General features: G+C 45.1%; 1 protein-coding gene across 1 annotated transcript in view; it reads right to left on the reverse strand.

The window, feature by feature from the left end:
* Positions 1-15552, reverse strand: part of CCDC68 (coiled-coil domain containing 68) — a 219396-nt gene that overhangs the window by 31026 nt on the left and 172818 nt on the right. The window lies entirely within an intron of this gene.

A 15552-nucleotide genomic window follows, 5' to 3' on the forward strand; every position in this document is an offset into this window, starting at 1 on the left:
ACAAGTAAAAAGTCCAGTCGTTATACAAGGTTACAAATGCGAACAAAGGCGGTTCCAAGAAGGGACTACTAAGCCTATTTACAAATGAAAAGAAACCATTTCGCAAGGACAGTAAGAGGAGCCAATTGAAAAGATGGGCAGGAAATGGGCAGAGCTTCTATGCCGTGCCTCAATACAGCATGTCTCGCAGCGCATGCGCTGCCCAGGCTCGACCCAAACAGGGGTGTGCACTTCAGTTTTCTTAAGCCTTGGATACAAATAAATAGGATAAAACACAGCTGTTTTCTGCAGCATTATTTTTCTTTTTGATTTCAGCACCTGGATGTTTCAGCATGGTCACTGGGTGGCCTGCAACCATCAACTGTGTCTTCTGCTGATTGTAATGACTTGAGCACCACCCGCGATTATAGCACCATGTATCTCCTCTGGCCAGGCATGGCCAGATGCTATATAATAAAGGGGCTAAGACTACACAACGTTTTTGAGCCCATACCTATACAGTCAGTGGCTCCAATTATTTAGCACCTTCCCTAGCACACCCGCACAAGGGCCACTACACTAGCAACGAGGGTGGGCCTTTCCAATCCACCACCTAGCCCTACTAATTTATCTGCAGTTCGCAGTGATCACCCTGAAACTACGCTGGCCCCACCTGATCCAAGTCGCCAGCATGTGCGTCCGGGCTGCACAGCCTTCGGTCCCCGTAATCTGTGCAGATCTCGCTGTGCGGAACTTCTCCTGGCATGCTGACTCCATTCCAACTCCATCTGTGCAGGGTGAGTCACTGACTGTGTGGTTGGATTCACCCCTATGGACACAGCCGACCCTGCACACAGCGCCACTCACTGCCAACAAAAGTGCTCAGGAGTGGCTTTCCCCTCCTCCCCCCTGACTGAGCGCATTGTCTGCTCCAGAATCCAGAGGGTTGTCCTGCCTGCCGCTTGCTCCACGGCTGCCCTGGCTGAAGCCCTGTTGCTCGCTGAGTCTAGCACCATTCTCTTTGGTGCCCATAAACAAGCACCGGTTACTGTAAGACTTTTGCCCTTCTCTGTGGTAATTATAAAAAAGCATTGGGTCCTGCAAGAATGCCACCAGGCCTCACTTCCCTGCGGTTATCAAGCTTTGGTCGACACAAGGTCTCTCTTTCCTAACTATGCCAACTGCACTTACGAGATTCTGTAGCCATAGCTGATGAGGCCATCAATGGCATGCCCCCCCTACAAGGCCCGCTCTGGCCATGCCCCAACATATGCTGGTCAGCACTCTGCCCCCTTCAGGGAACTTGTGGACTCTGCCACTGTGTCACCTTGCTGGAAGACTTGGATCAGCAGGTTGGACAACCATTTTGTCACGACTCGTGAGACCGATGGCGTCGTCAAAAGAATCATTCCTGCGCCACTATACGGAGGAGCAAATTTACAAGCTGGTTAGACACCTGCCCGACACTGGGGTTGCAACCAACTATGATGCAGCGGTTAGGTTGCTCAATGCGCATTTTGACCCGCAACTTAACCCGGACTACGAGCGCTTCAAGTTCCATCAAGCGTGACAATGTGTGGGAGGGGGGATGTCCATGGACACATTCTACGTATGCCTGTGGGAACTAGCCAGCAGGTGCATAGCGGATGACCAACATAAGAAAGTAAGGGTGGAACTTATACAAGGCTGTAGGAACAAAACACTAAGGGGCCTCATCGTATGACAGCCAAACATTACCCTGGATGACAACCTCATCTTGGCCGGGCCCCTTGACCCATCGACTACAAGGGTCATAGAAATGGACCTAGCCATCATGCAGCAGCCTGAAAAAGTACATCAGCGAAGACAGAACATACCGATGCGTTCCGTGCATGAGGCGGGGGAAACAAGCCCAGACAATCAGCCCCTCTATCCGAGTCCCGCTGTGTGTATTGTGGGCGTGAAGAACACCCCCTCGAAGAATGCCCGGCACAGGGGCAGTCATGTTCGCAGTGTGGCACCCTCAACCACTTTGCCACCAAATGTAGAGATGAGCCCAGAGGCCTAGGCGCATGAGGGATGCGGATCCCATCGAAATTGGTAAGGCAACTGTCCATGGAAGACAAAGAACCCTGAGGAGCCTCTAAGAAGTCACCTCTTCACTGACACCAAGTAGAAGACTCATTTCTAGTCCAACGATGGATGAAATAATTGTAGTCCTAAATGGCTCACAGTGGTTCTCCAAGCAGCTGGACCTCAACGCCGGGTACCACCAACTGATGCTGATGGAGGACAGTCGCTATATCACAACATGTTCCATGCACCTCGGTCTACGCCATTACAAGGGGCTGAACTTTGGAATTTCCTCCAAGACCGAGGTCTTCCAAGATGCAATCCGGGAGACCCTGACCGACTTACAAGTAGTCATGAATGTAAGTGATGACATCCTGAATCACTCAAAGACAGCTGAATAACATCGCCGGCACCTTCGAGCAGAGTTGAAAACACTAGCCGATCATGGGGGTCACCCTCCATGGAACAAGTGCTCATTCTTCCAGAACTCCAATGAGTTCTTCGGTTATGTCTTCCACCAAGAAGGGGTCCAGGTGGATGCCCGCAAATCCCACGCGATCAAGCAAGCAGAGGCTCCAACCACAGTGTCAGAAGTACGTAGCTGCCTGGGAATGGCCACCTACTGTGGCCAGTTCATTCTGAACCTGGTGACCATTGCCAAGCCTCGACAAGCTCTCACCAAGAAAGACGCTCTGTGTAGGTGGGGCCACAGCGAAACAGACACTTTCCAAAATATCAAGGAAGCACTCCTCAGCAAAACAACAACGGCCTACTTCGACTCTAATAGAGGCACATTGAACTGTTGGGTCAACGCCAGCCCTGTGGGCCTAGGAGCTGTGCTCACCCAAGAGGTGGAACCAGGCAAGTGGACACCATTTGCATTCACCAGTAAAGCGCTCACACCGAAGGAGGATCAATACTCGCAAATAGAAAGAGGTATTGGCCATCAAGTGGGTGTGTGGTCACTTCCACCTTTACCTCAGCGGACGGCTGTTCTGCGATGTCACCGATTACCAACCGCTTGTCCCCTTATTCTGCTGCACAGCACCACAACCTCCACTGCGGATTAAATGGTTGGCCATCCAGCTGCAACATTACCAAATAAAAAAATTGTCTATCGCCAAGGGTCAAGGAACCTGACTGACTTTCTTTTCCATCACCCACCATCCCCTGTGGATGACCACCATGACAGCACAGGCACCATGGAGGAGTATGCAAGTGTAGTGTCTCAAGGAACATGCCCCCCCAGCACTCAATATTCCAGAAATCAGTGAAGCAACCAAAGCCGACCCGGCCATGATGAAAGTCATGGATGCTTTACAACAAGGCTCGTGGCAGAACTTCCTGCGAGATGCCAACAACTGGCATGGCCCAGAAAAAGAACACCTGGGAAGATATGGAGAATACACAATGAATTAAGTGCCACAGCCGAAGGCCTTATATTGAAAGGAGCACACATCGTGATCCCCGAAAGTCTCCAACTCTAAGTAACCACGCTTGCTCATGAAGGCCACCAAGGGACTGTCCAGATAAAATCTCGGATGAGAGAGACTGTCTGGTTCCCGGGTCTCGATGCAAAAGTAGATGCGTTCATGACGCAGTGTCCATCATGCCAGCTCACCAGTCTTCCTGAAGCCCCAGCGCCTATCATCACTGAGGAGCCGTGCACAACCCCATAGTCCCAGAAAAGCCTTGATTTCGGGAGCTTCCCAGATGGGTGGATCACAGTAGTGATAATCAACAGTTACTCTAAATGCCCCAGAGTCAAAGTGGTGGAGTCAACGGCCTTCACGAATGTTGCGCCAGTGCTGGAAAAAACCTCTGACCTGTTTTGCCTCCCACAGGAAATAAGAACGGACTACAGGCCAGAGTTCAAAGACCTGCTAACAGCCTTAGGCATAAAAAACACTGCTGCATCACTTTGCAGTGGCCACAAGCCAACGGTGAGGTTAAGCGTTTTATGCACACACTGAACAAGACTCCCAGTATTGCAATGGCAGGAGGCTCTAATCCTGAACTCAACCTACACCAATTCCTGTGAGAGTACCGAGGGACAACTTACACACTGGTCCCCCTGGGTATTGACGTTGAACGTGCACAAGTGGGACACCATCCAAATCTCCCACCAATGGTGTGCAAAGCCTGTATAAACCAGCAGGTGCTCTGCCAATGAGTGGGTGGGCCTGAAGAGGCATTCCAAGTCCCAACAACAACTGCCAGGAGACCTAGTGCTAATAAGGATCGAAGGCCAGGGTGCAAGTTCTTGACACTATTTGAGCCCGGCACGTAGACAATCGCCCGTGTGACTAACACCATGGTCACTGCCAGGATGGGCCAATCGGCATGACCCCCAATCAGAGGATGAGGTAGTCGCTAAGAAGGGCCTGTGCTCACTATCTGACCCGGGAAAAGTTCCATCAACTCACCCCACTTCTGGACCACTGAGTGCCAGAGATGGCTCTGCAGCAAGCCCCCAACCGGAGCAGGAATCTGGAGGCACAGATGGTCGCTACAACTGGAGGCCAAATCCACAGCCAAGCCAAAGACTTAGAGACTTTGTCTGTCAAGCAGAGGTTGTGGCCAAGTTGGGGAGGGATGTAATGACTTAAGCACAGCCCACAGTGCCAAGATGACCCGGATATAGCACCATGTACATTCTCTGGCCAGACATGGCCAGAGGCTATATAGTAAAGGGGCCAAGACCGCACATGGATTTTGAGTCTGTAAGCTATAGTGTGTCTGTGGCCTCAATTATTTAGTGCATTCCCTGGACCCTAGCATACCCGCACGAGGACCCGTTACATTTGCCTTGAAGCAGACAGTTACTCATGATTGTTGCAAAACACATTGTACACAGTATCTCTGTGCCCTTCTTGACTGCTCTTCTCAGCAGAGTTAAAACGCTTATTCTTATTTCGATGTACACGTAGGCAGAGGAACATAAGAAATGTCCTAGGTAGGTTGGTCATTTCAATTGAGCAAGAGTCAAAAATTTGTAAACAAAATATAGTTGAATATGAAACCTCCACCAGGCACAAATGATGGCAAATCAAGAACTAGACATTTCCCTGTCCGTTTAAAAGTCCCTTGAAAGTCCCAAAGGGGAGCTGGCCTTTGGGACTTTTAAGGGACTCTACAGACCGCTTAAACTGACAGGGAAATATCTAGTTCCTGATTTGCCATCATTTGTGCCTGGTGGAGATTTCATATTCAATTATATTTTGTTCACAAATTTTTGGCTCTTGCTCAATAGAAATGACCAACCTACCTAGGACATTTGTTTCAGTTGTCCTTGTAACAAACTCGCTCTTCCTTCTCTATGCCATATCAGTGATTGTGGAGTATTTCACAGCAGCAATTCTCACTTTTCACCAGTACACGGGTAAAGGCTACATCGAGTTGCACACCAAACATCACTATGGATGCTTCATCCCCGGAAAACCTATACAGTATAGATATAGAATTGTACTAATCTGGAGATTCGGGGTAATTGTTGTATTGAACCACACAGACGGTCTTGTGTGTGGCAATTAGAAGAGAAATTCTATATTTTTATTACAAATTCTCACAAATAAAATCTATTAAAACGTAGCAGTCGATTTTCCTAGGTATCAGAAGAGGGACACACTTACGTAATGAGTAGCAGATTCTTCGGGTGCACAAAATTAGTCACTAAATTCTTAGTCTACTTACAGCCCTGGAGTCTGGGTCTCTTGTCAGGAAAGAAGTGCACCACAACCAGTAATTATCCCATAATCTACATGCTTCCACACCAGTTATGAATCTCTAAAAAGCTGCCCGTCTGCTTGACCAAGCTACAAGCCAGGTAGTTAGAGGACACACTTAAAGAAAAGAACTGACTTACCAGAGGGGAGTCCCCTTGACTAAATTGTGTGTGTAATCCCACCCACAACTAAATGCACGTCTTCGACCAGTCTCCTCTTTGGTTTGCCAGGTAGATTTCTTACTATTGCCCACTAGGATTGTTTATGCTTTCCTAAATGATTTTAAGGCTACACCCCAAGGTTACAATAAATACATTCATGTCTATGTTACTGCAGTTTCCATCACTTCCTCCTGCGTGTGGCAGAATGACTCAGGAAAGACCTTTCTGCATGCACTGTCCACGTGTAACTGAGGAAGGCGTGAGGCTGCCACCGTCAAATAGAAAGCAATGTGCTATACCTCCAGGGGTTAGTGCATGCAGGTTTTCAGCTTGCTCATCATCTTAGATATGCCATTTTTGACAAACACTAAGAAGATCCAGTCAGATAGAGAGGAAACGTTAAATGAGCCAAATTTATCTATTTGACACCATGCACTATGGAAAACAGCTATCCGCACCTGCTTAATCAAGGCAAATAATCGTACATAAACATCAATGCAATTAAATAAAATATTCCTCCATGACTTTAATGATTAATGTGCTGCTCCCTCGCCATAAATAACAGATGTTCTATAATACCTGCAAATTAAGATGCTGATCAGGTACCTTCCAGCCTGATTTTTCTCTTTCCTTCAGCAAACGTGGCTGATAATTCATTCTGAAAATCATTCCCCGGCAAATGGATTGGTAAAAAATTCAAAGCCTAGAAGTAATGACATTCAGAATATTACACAGCTTAAGGCAGACCTACAGTTTCTTCAGAGGTCGGCCCAATCATTTTTCTGTATAAATTCACAATAGTAGCCACGCTGCCAATATTTGTTACGCCCTATAGGTAGAGAAGCTGTCATTTGCAGCATAGGTAACGCAGCCTCCAAATCTTCCTGTAGTAAGTGGTTTGCAGTGATAAAATGGGGTGGAGCAAAGGATAGCTTCAGCCAGACCACAGTAGCACTGTTAAAGTGAGCCTGAAATAGCATGGTGGCTTCCAGTCATTCTACCAACCTTTAAACCTCTTCTACATTTTTTTTTAAACTTTGTATAAGCAGACAAGCATGACATATTTTAGAGCCTAGATAGATCAAGTCGTAAAAAGTAATCATAGGATTTTTGAAATTCCACATCATTTGCGAGTTTTGAAAAGTTTAAGGAATACACAGCTTATAAAAACAGATTTTTCAGGGTTTGTTTCCTATAAGCACTCATGAAGATTACACCTTCTGCAGAAGCTACCCTTTTGTTCTAAGAGGATGAGTAAAGCGGCATCACATGGGATAAAATGGCCGCAACAAAGTGGTTAGCAACTGGATTATTAGGATTGTAGCCATTTGGCAAGCACAGGATTTGTTGCAAGACATTTTAGATTACATCAAATCAAATGCCATGAAAATGCCCTTACTCGCGCTGCTGCAAAAGATGAGCGTGTGTAAGAGCCAGGTAAAGGCCTTACTTTATAGTTGAGCAACTTGAAACTGTTATGCATCCATAATCTTCATATACAATTTCAAGCTAGGAACCACCACCTCAGATATCCTGGATTCTCTTTATCTCCCTGCCAACATGAATGGAAGATTGGTGTCAAGACCAAGCCTCTTCTGATGCACCCCTACTAACTAACGCACATTCTGCCCAATACTGGAGCCTTGGGACTGCTCTGCTGTTGAACCAAGTGCCGCAAAGCTGTGAAACAGCAGTACCAGGCAGTCTATCATTAACAGAACTAAAATGTCTCAGTTCAGCATTGATTGTTATGGGGGTGAAAAGCAAATCAGCCCCTGAAAGCATAGAGAGATTTCCTACTCCATAGGGGCTGGGAGTGTGGCCTCTGATGACTGGGCTTAGTGAATTTATACATTTTTCAACTAAATCTAAGGAAAGTTCAGAGTAGATTAGTGAAAAACCAGAACTACATTAAGTAGATCAGTTAAAAACCAGAACTACATTAAAGACACTGCATATTTCTACACTGCTGACGAAAAACTCAGCAACACCCACATATGCCTGTTTATCTCTGTAAGAACCAACCACGAGAGATAAACTAATTGGCAACTTTTCTATTTCCAGCAGCACCTGCGCCCAGGAGGAGCATTTTCATTCCTAAAAATAGTATTTAAGGAGATATCCAACCAAACAGATTCATCACTGCGGAACAGTCTTTGGCTTGTGACCTGAACCTACATCAGAGTCTTTCACATCAAAAAATCATCACAAAGGATGGACAATTAGAATGTGGATCCGGGGCCAGCACAAATTCTATTTTGGACTCTGGCTGCACCTTGGCACACCAGGAACGTCTTCATTTTACCCTTGCTTCATCAATTACTAAGGATGCTGAATGTTTCATACATCACCGACCACCACCACCCCAGCTAAGTTAACAAAGCTTAATAGAATCTCATCTTCAAAGTCAGATCTGCTCACAGGTCACTACACTCAATGAGCCTGGTACCACCAAAAAGACTACTAGAGAAACATAGAATGCAGTGGCTTATATTTAAACCCATAGCACCATTATGCACATCTGGATGATTTTGCAGCTTTATTCCAGATTGTCAATCACATTTGGTCCCCTCCAGAATGAGTTTGGTCCTTGCTCCACCCAATTCTTTACATCAACTGGAAGCTCTATTTCCATTTTGCAGTGCCTGAGAAAATATTTTGGTTTTAATGCCAAAATGATGGTAATATATGAACAAGAGCCTTCAGATAGAGATCTAGGGTCCTAAATAGGCAAAGCACATAACAAAAGAACATCAAGCTGGCACTGCACCTCAACCGTTAAGATAGTTTTGTAATGCATTTGAGTGTCAGTCATGGCAATCGTCTGCTAACACAATTTTCAACACCACATTTTGTAAACCAATAGTTTAGATGAATTACGCCAACAGAATCAGGGGCATATGAGATTAGTGTCCTCATCCAGTGATTCAATGAAACCGTACATGTCACACCACCCACGCACCATAAAACGGATCACACATCTTTTTCAACTACCATTCTCCTTATGTGCCCCCTTGCTTGCCTAATTGTTCATGTATAGAAGCCAAAAGACCTCAGGTGGCATTATCCTGCCCTTCCACGTCACTGCAAAACAACTCTTTGACAGTCCAAATGCCACAGATTTAAGTGTTGTTTTGTTTATTATTAATTGTCTTATCAGGAAAAGTCTCAGTGACTTGTCTAGACTCCATCCCAAGAAACTAGCAGCCAAATGTCTCATTACTGTACCTTGTACCACCAAACATCCGTACCATGTGTCCATAATCGACCTTAACAAATAGACACCTATCATAACTGGAATACGGTGGTCACATTAAACAATCTCAGGTGCCATATAAATTTGAATTTATGATTACCAAAGTCTAGGGTTTTCCCCTGCCCTGGTCTATCAAGATTACATATTTGTTCCCACAGATCAGCTTTCCCACCTTGTTAAGTTAGAATGTTGACCTGTGCACCAAACATGACCCATACACCTGACTTTGTGACATTGACACTAACTACATTATAACAGCATTTGTGTCCCTTTTCTTTTCAACTGTTTATCTGGCCAGCCAGAGCAACACAGACCAAACTTCTGGGATTGTGGGTCTTCCTCTTTTGCAGGAATGGGGTCTTTGCTAGGGTTGTCGATTTCCAGCAGCATCCAATAAATGTAGTGACACATTTTATCTGGTAAACTAGATATCAGCCACGTCTACTGACAACATACAAGGAGCAGTAGAGATCCCGGATTAAAATACCAATAACCTACTTAATTCAGACCTGCAACCTGGAATGTTGCAGGTCTGAATTAAAAAATAAACAAGCTGGATTGGCGGGCAATTATTCATTGCAGATAAATGCCTTTTTTTATGGGATGTGGTTGTTAAGGGAGATTACATTAGATGAGTTTACAGAATTTCATATGCATAATTTTAAAAAAAAAAACAGCGGTCGACCAATAGACAGGCTAGAACTTTTAGTTTCAACCAAACTCCAATGCAATATACAGCAACAACCTGTTCGAAAAGCATCATTATATGCTCTACATATACAGTTGACTAGAGCCACACCACCAAGGGAGATTGTGGACATTTTGAGTGTTTATATACCCCTGGGTTCCTGCTCTGGGAAAAAGGTGATCACAGATATTGGAAAATATCATGGGGCAGCTTAAAAGGAAAGAAAATCTCAAGAACACCATACGCTGTTATTGTGAGGAGAGTTTAATCCCCACACCCTACCAAGGGGAGAACTGAAGATGCAGTCTTTGAAGAGGATGTGAGTTTGGGGGGGCCCGAGACATGTAAATCTGGAGAAAAGACAAACCTACAGAAGGAAAAGATTTATGACTCTGCTAAACTGTAGTCCATCCTTGACAGATTATATCCTAATCAACATGGAAGGTTGGAAAAGGATGGTCGACAAAACTAGAAAGTGATCACAATCCACTTCTGGTCAGCCCAGACAGGTTAGTGATTGTTTTAGCTCTAAAAATGTAATCACTGATTGTAGAAAAGTGGGTTTCTGTTGCAGTAACCCTACACTTTTTGCCTGGCTTTTGATGCAACTTTGAATGAAGAGTACTGGGTCCCTGCTTACTAGGTTCTCAGTGCCAGTGTTCTTTCCCTAAAAGTATACCACAATTGGCACCACTTCTGTTACCCTTGGAAGTCCATAGTAGGTGGACCCCGGGTACTTAGGGCATGGGTACTGAAGATGGTCCTCTGGGACTGCAGCACTGGTTGTGCCACCTCAGGGACCCCTCACTAAAGCTATGTTCTCTGCCATTGCAGGCTGCGTGTCTTTGTGCAGAGAAAACTTAAGAGTCGACATGACATATATTCCTGTGTGCAAGGCACATAGACACTGCAGGAGATATGGGCAAGACACCCCTGTAGCAGGCCTTCGCCCTAAGGCAGGGTGAAATATATCTCCTGTGAGAACATATTTGCATGAGCGGATATGCCCCTGCAATATCCTTGTCGATTCTTGGATATTGCAAGTGACAAAGGAAGCCAAAGTACATGGGCTGGGCACTTGTCATAATGAGTTCAACAGCTCCATGATGACTTCTCTGAAATATGGGATATCTGGTACCACATATTTCAGCATACTAAACCTGCACGGATTCCAGTATCAGATTTTTCAAAAGTGCACACACACACCCCTTAGATGGGTGCCCTGAAACCTACCAATCCTCAGTGTGGTTACTGACTGGCCTAAACCAGCCTGCTACCACCAGTCTTATTCTGACCTCATGGAGAGAGTGCCTGCACACTCGGAGGCCAAGAACAATGCCTTTCCTGAGTGGAGGTGTTCACCTCTCCCCCTGGTCAGTAAGAGCCATGGATGGCGGGAAGCTTCAAAAGCCTTGCTGCCTTTTTAATGCGACCCCAGCCTCTGCTGTTGGAGGGAGCAGGTCCCCTTCTTGACCTCACCCCCTTTTTGGCGGGAGAACAGACGGGAAAACTTAGCTAGAACAGGAGGTGTGCCCTTCTCTGCCAACTCCACCCCTCAGGTGATGGAGGCGAAGTGAAGTACGCTTTACAGTGCCCACCATCTTGAAGATGGTGGGAATGATCCAAAAAAGGGCTAGGACTATGCCCTACTCCCTCAAGAGGTGGGCATAATAGAGGGTGTAGAACCCCCAAGTAAGGAGCCCATTGGTGAATACCTGTGACTCACTTGTAAGACACCTAAATCTAGTATTTAGGGTGCATCCCCAGACCCTGAACTTCGCTTCCTGACGATCTAGGAAGAGCTGGACACTACAGAGTCATACACGCAAAGATGACTGCAGACACCAACTGACTTGACCCCAGTCCTATCCCAATGTCTGCAGCTCTGATCTTATCCTGCACCAAAAGACGACCCCGTCCTGCAGCCCAGTAACCTCCAAAGCCATGGGAAGACTGCCTGCCTTCAACAAAGATCAAGATTCCAGAGAACTACCGACGGTTTACCACGCACTTAACTTCAAAGTAAAGACTCTGTGACCTGAAGAACCGCAATGCCTGCCCTTTGTTCCACCTCTGCACTAGACGCCTCCAGCCATAGTCCAAGCTGATCTCTCTTGGACTCCTCAATGTAGCTTACAGACTCTGCAATGTACAACCCTCTTGCCCCCAAACCGCGACCTGTTCCAATAAACCCGGTTATAATGCCAAAAGACACCCCTGCACCTGTCCATCCTGGGCCTTTGGTTAACAGGTCAAATTGTGTCTCTATGTACCCGAGCATCGCAACGTACCTCTGCAGCTGTTGGTTTCCAATGCTGTGTTCGCACCTTGCACCCGGCAGCCCATGTGCCACTGGTGTAGTGTTGGTGCTGCCTTTGGCTCCATCCAGTTCTTGCTTCAACCCCTGAAGACTGGCCCCAAAGCCACTGCTACTTACCAGTAAGCAGCCTCTGACAGATTGCCCTCAATCCCAGTTGATTTGTATTGGCCGCCCAAGCTTGAACTTGCAACCTGCACCAGCTATCCCTGTGTTGCTGATGGTGCACTGCTGGTGCTGAACTGAACTTTGCCCAATACTGATCTTAACTTCTGAAGAATGGTCTTGTAAGTCATTGTTATCCCTATGTATTCTGAATGTTTTTTTCATGGCGAACACAGTGAAATGATGGACAGAGTGCTGAAACTTTTTAGACATCCACCCCCTGCCACAGATCTGGGTTGAATCCATCATCGTTCTTTAGTTCACTTCACAACCTCAGTTCAGACACAACCATATACAAATCAGTGTTGACCCTGGCTTCATGGGAACAGCCGAGATCGAACTGCCAAGCCAGGTCTTCCCTGGACCGGAAACAAGCATCCTGGGACCCGGTTGGATGTAACACCACTCATCAGCCAGACTAGCTTGAATCCAGTGGCAAAAGTGAGCAAGGGACCCACATCTCAGCATACCCTGCCAACACAGTCTGAAAATTGCAGTGTGTCCCTTTTTGAAACTGAAAAGTATATTTATTGAGAAACATATTTACCTATGACGAAGTTCTGTGGTTCTGCAACATAAATATAACCAAGTATAATTTTTATAAATTGGTCTTGTAGTTATTTATTTATTGAATGTGTCTCATTTATTGCCACTGTGTACCACAAACACTTAACACTACCATCTGATAAGCCTAATTGCTTGCCCACACTAATACAAAAGAGAGCATTAGTATTATCTACTTTAGCCTCTGGGGATACACTGGACTCTCTGCACACTATACCTCATTTTGGTATAGAATATAGAGAGCCAGCTTCCGGCACTGATATGGCCAAATACCCTCTAAAGATTATATCAAGCACAGCAGGACAGTTAGATGGACATGGGAGAAACACTGCAATGAGACCAAGCCACTAGTGGAAAAACAAGGTGACATCATGTAAATGTAAATTTGTAAAGTGCATTAAACCAAAGGAATCAAAGTGCTGAGATACAATTATAGAAGCAATCCAGGGGGAGGAAAGTATAGTCCTTGAATTGTTTGAGGTAATGTTTGGAAAGATTGCAGCTAACACGGACAACCACAAAAATCACCCAGGGTGAAAAGCCATGACTCAAAACTGATTCAACATGGAATGTTGGGACAAAAGAACTCTCAATCATCATGGAAAACATCGACAACTAGCTAATATGGAGGGCTATTTTTGAGAACTAAGGGCCAGCTACAAGAAACTAATAAGTAATATAAAAAATTAACGACCAGACCAGATTATGGTACAAGCTTAACGGCACTGCAAAGACGAAACACAGTTAAAGATTCTGAGAGCAGGTAACTTGGGCTTATTGCAGGGGAGAAGCAAGTTAGATAATCACACTGCAACAAATGACTGGGTATCTCACTTCAAACAATTATATTCTGGAAAGTGTGATGCAGAGTAACCCGCCACTTTATACGGAAAATCACATACAGAAGCAAAGACAGATCCCACAACAACATTATTCTATTATTCCCTGAGGTAGGGAAATGGCATTAAATCTCAGAAGGCAAAAAAAGTACTTGGTTCATACCAGGTCACTACGGACTGCTTTAAAGCAGATTACAATTTGTGAGCACATATCTTAGCTAAGGTCTGCAATTCAGCATTAGCACCCGATCCCATCCCTTCATCCTGATCATCAGCTATCATAGTAGCTATACCACAGCAAAATAAATTTAGTTGTAGAGATCCAGCCAACTGTAGGCCTATCTCCTTTTTGGATGAAGCTGAAAAGATGATTGGGCGGGTGTTAATTGCCTGCAAATATGTATTGCTGCAAACTGCAGATACCCAAGCTGGTTTTACAAAATGGCTGTGGATTAGGTGCTTCAATTATATGCCATAGGTGCAAAATATTTTCCTATAAAGAGAATGCCTTATATCACTCTTGTTGATCCAAAAGCAGCCTTTGATGTGGATCATAATTTAACACTCTGGAATCGACCGGCATCTACCTGGGGATGTAAAAGGCATCACAACAAAGGGATATCTTTGAAATTCCTGCAGTAGTGCACCAAGATTGTTTACTAGCACATCTTCCATTCAGCATATTTGTAAATAACGTTTTGGAATACCTAAAGGAATCCAATTTGGTTGTCCCAAAATTGCTTAGTACAAAAGTATATTTTTCTTTACGCAGATGATGCAGTCTTGTCATCCTTAATTGAGAATTCGAAGCATAAGTTGATTGATACATTTGTTAGCTACTATTGGTGAAAGGAAATAATCGTTAACATTTCTAAAACAAAAGGTATACTGATAAAATCTGCCCTTGACACCCCCCCACCCCCCTCAGAAGGCATCCGTGGGTGACGGGCAGATTGAGAGAGTGATTCACTTGATTATCGAGGTATTCATTTTCATCATAACCTGGACTGGTGTTCACACAGAGGAGGCTGTAGCCATACTCAGTCTTCAAATGCAGTTTCTGCTTTGGGAACAAAGTTGGTTGCCAAATGCGAAGAGTAACATACTAGCAAAAAGTGGGCACAGCAGCATTGTAGGGTGCTGAGATTTGGGGTTGTACTAAAGTAAACGTGCTGCAACTAATAGAGAAGAACTTCTTGCTCTCTTTGGTAAAGGTAGGCCCTGGTACACTCTCGACCGCCTAGAATTTGGAACTAGGTATGAAAACAATTAGAAATTAAATTGTCCTACATCCTGTATTATCTTTGATATGATTGGATAGGAACCATTTTGTTAGTTCGTATTTAAGGTCCCTGCTAGAATGAATCTCCTTCTAAAAAACGAATGGCATTCAATGGGCAATGCATGTTTCGGACCTGCTCCTAGAATCCTTACAAAATCCTTAGAAAGCCTTACCACTAGAGCGGTCGACCTCGAAGCTAGGGAACTGGGATCGAGTCTCGGCAGGGATGCTCAAAATCCTTTGGCTCTGGGCAAATCACTTAATCTCCCCTTGCCCAATAAAAATGAATGTGTCCTTGTGTAACGCAACTGGTGCTCATGTAAAGCGCTCTGATACCTTCAGGTCAAGTTCATGTTATATAAAACTCCCCCCCACCAAAAAAAATGGAGACTGTTATCTAGGGGACAACCCCACCTCAATACGTCTCAATACCACTAGAACAGTTAAGGAAGTATACTGGTAATACAAGTTTAGTAGCATACCTAAACCCAAAGTTGGTGCCTTAAGTAGGGAACAACCTGGCT

Source organism: Lissotriton helveticus, chromosome 2_1 (assembly GCF_964261635.1).
Source record: "Lissotriton helveticus chromosome 2_1, aLisHel1.1, whole genome shotgun sequence".
In the NCBI taxonomy this organism is placed as follows: Eukaryota; Metazoa; Chordata; class Amphibia; order Caudata; family Salamandridae; genus Lissotriton; species Lissotriton helveticus.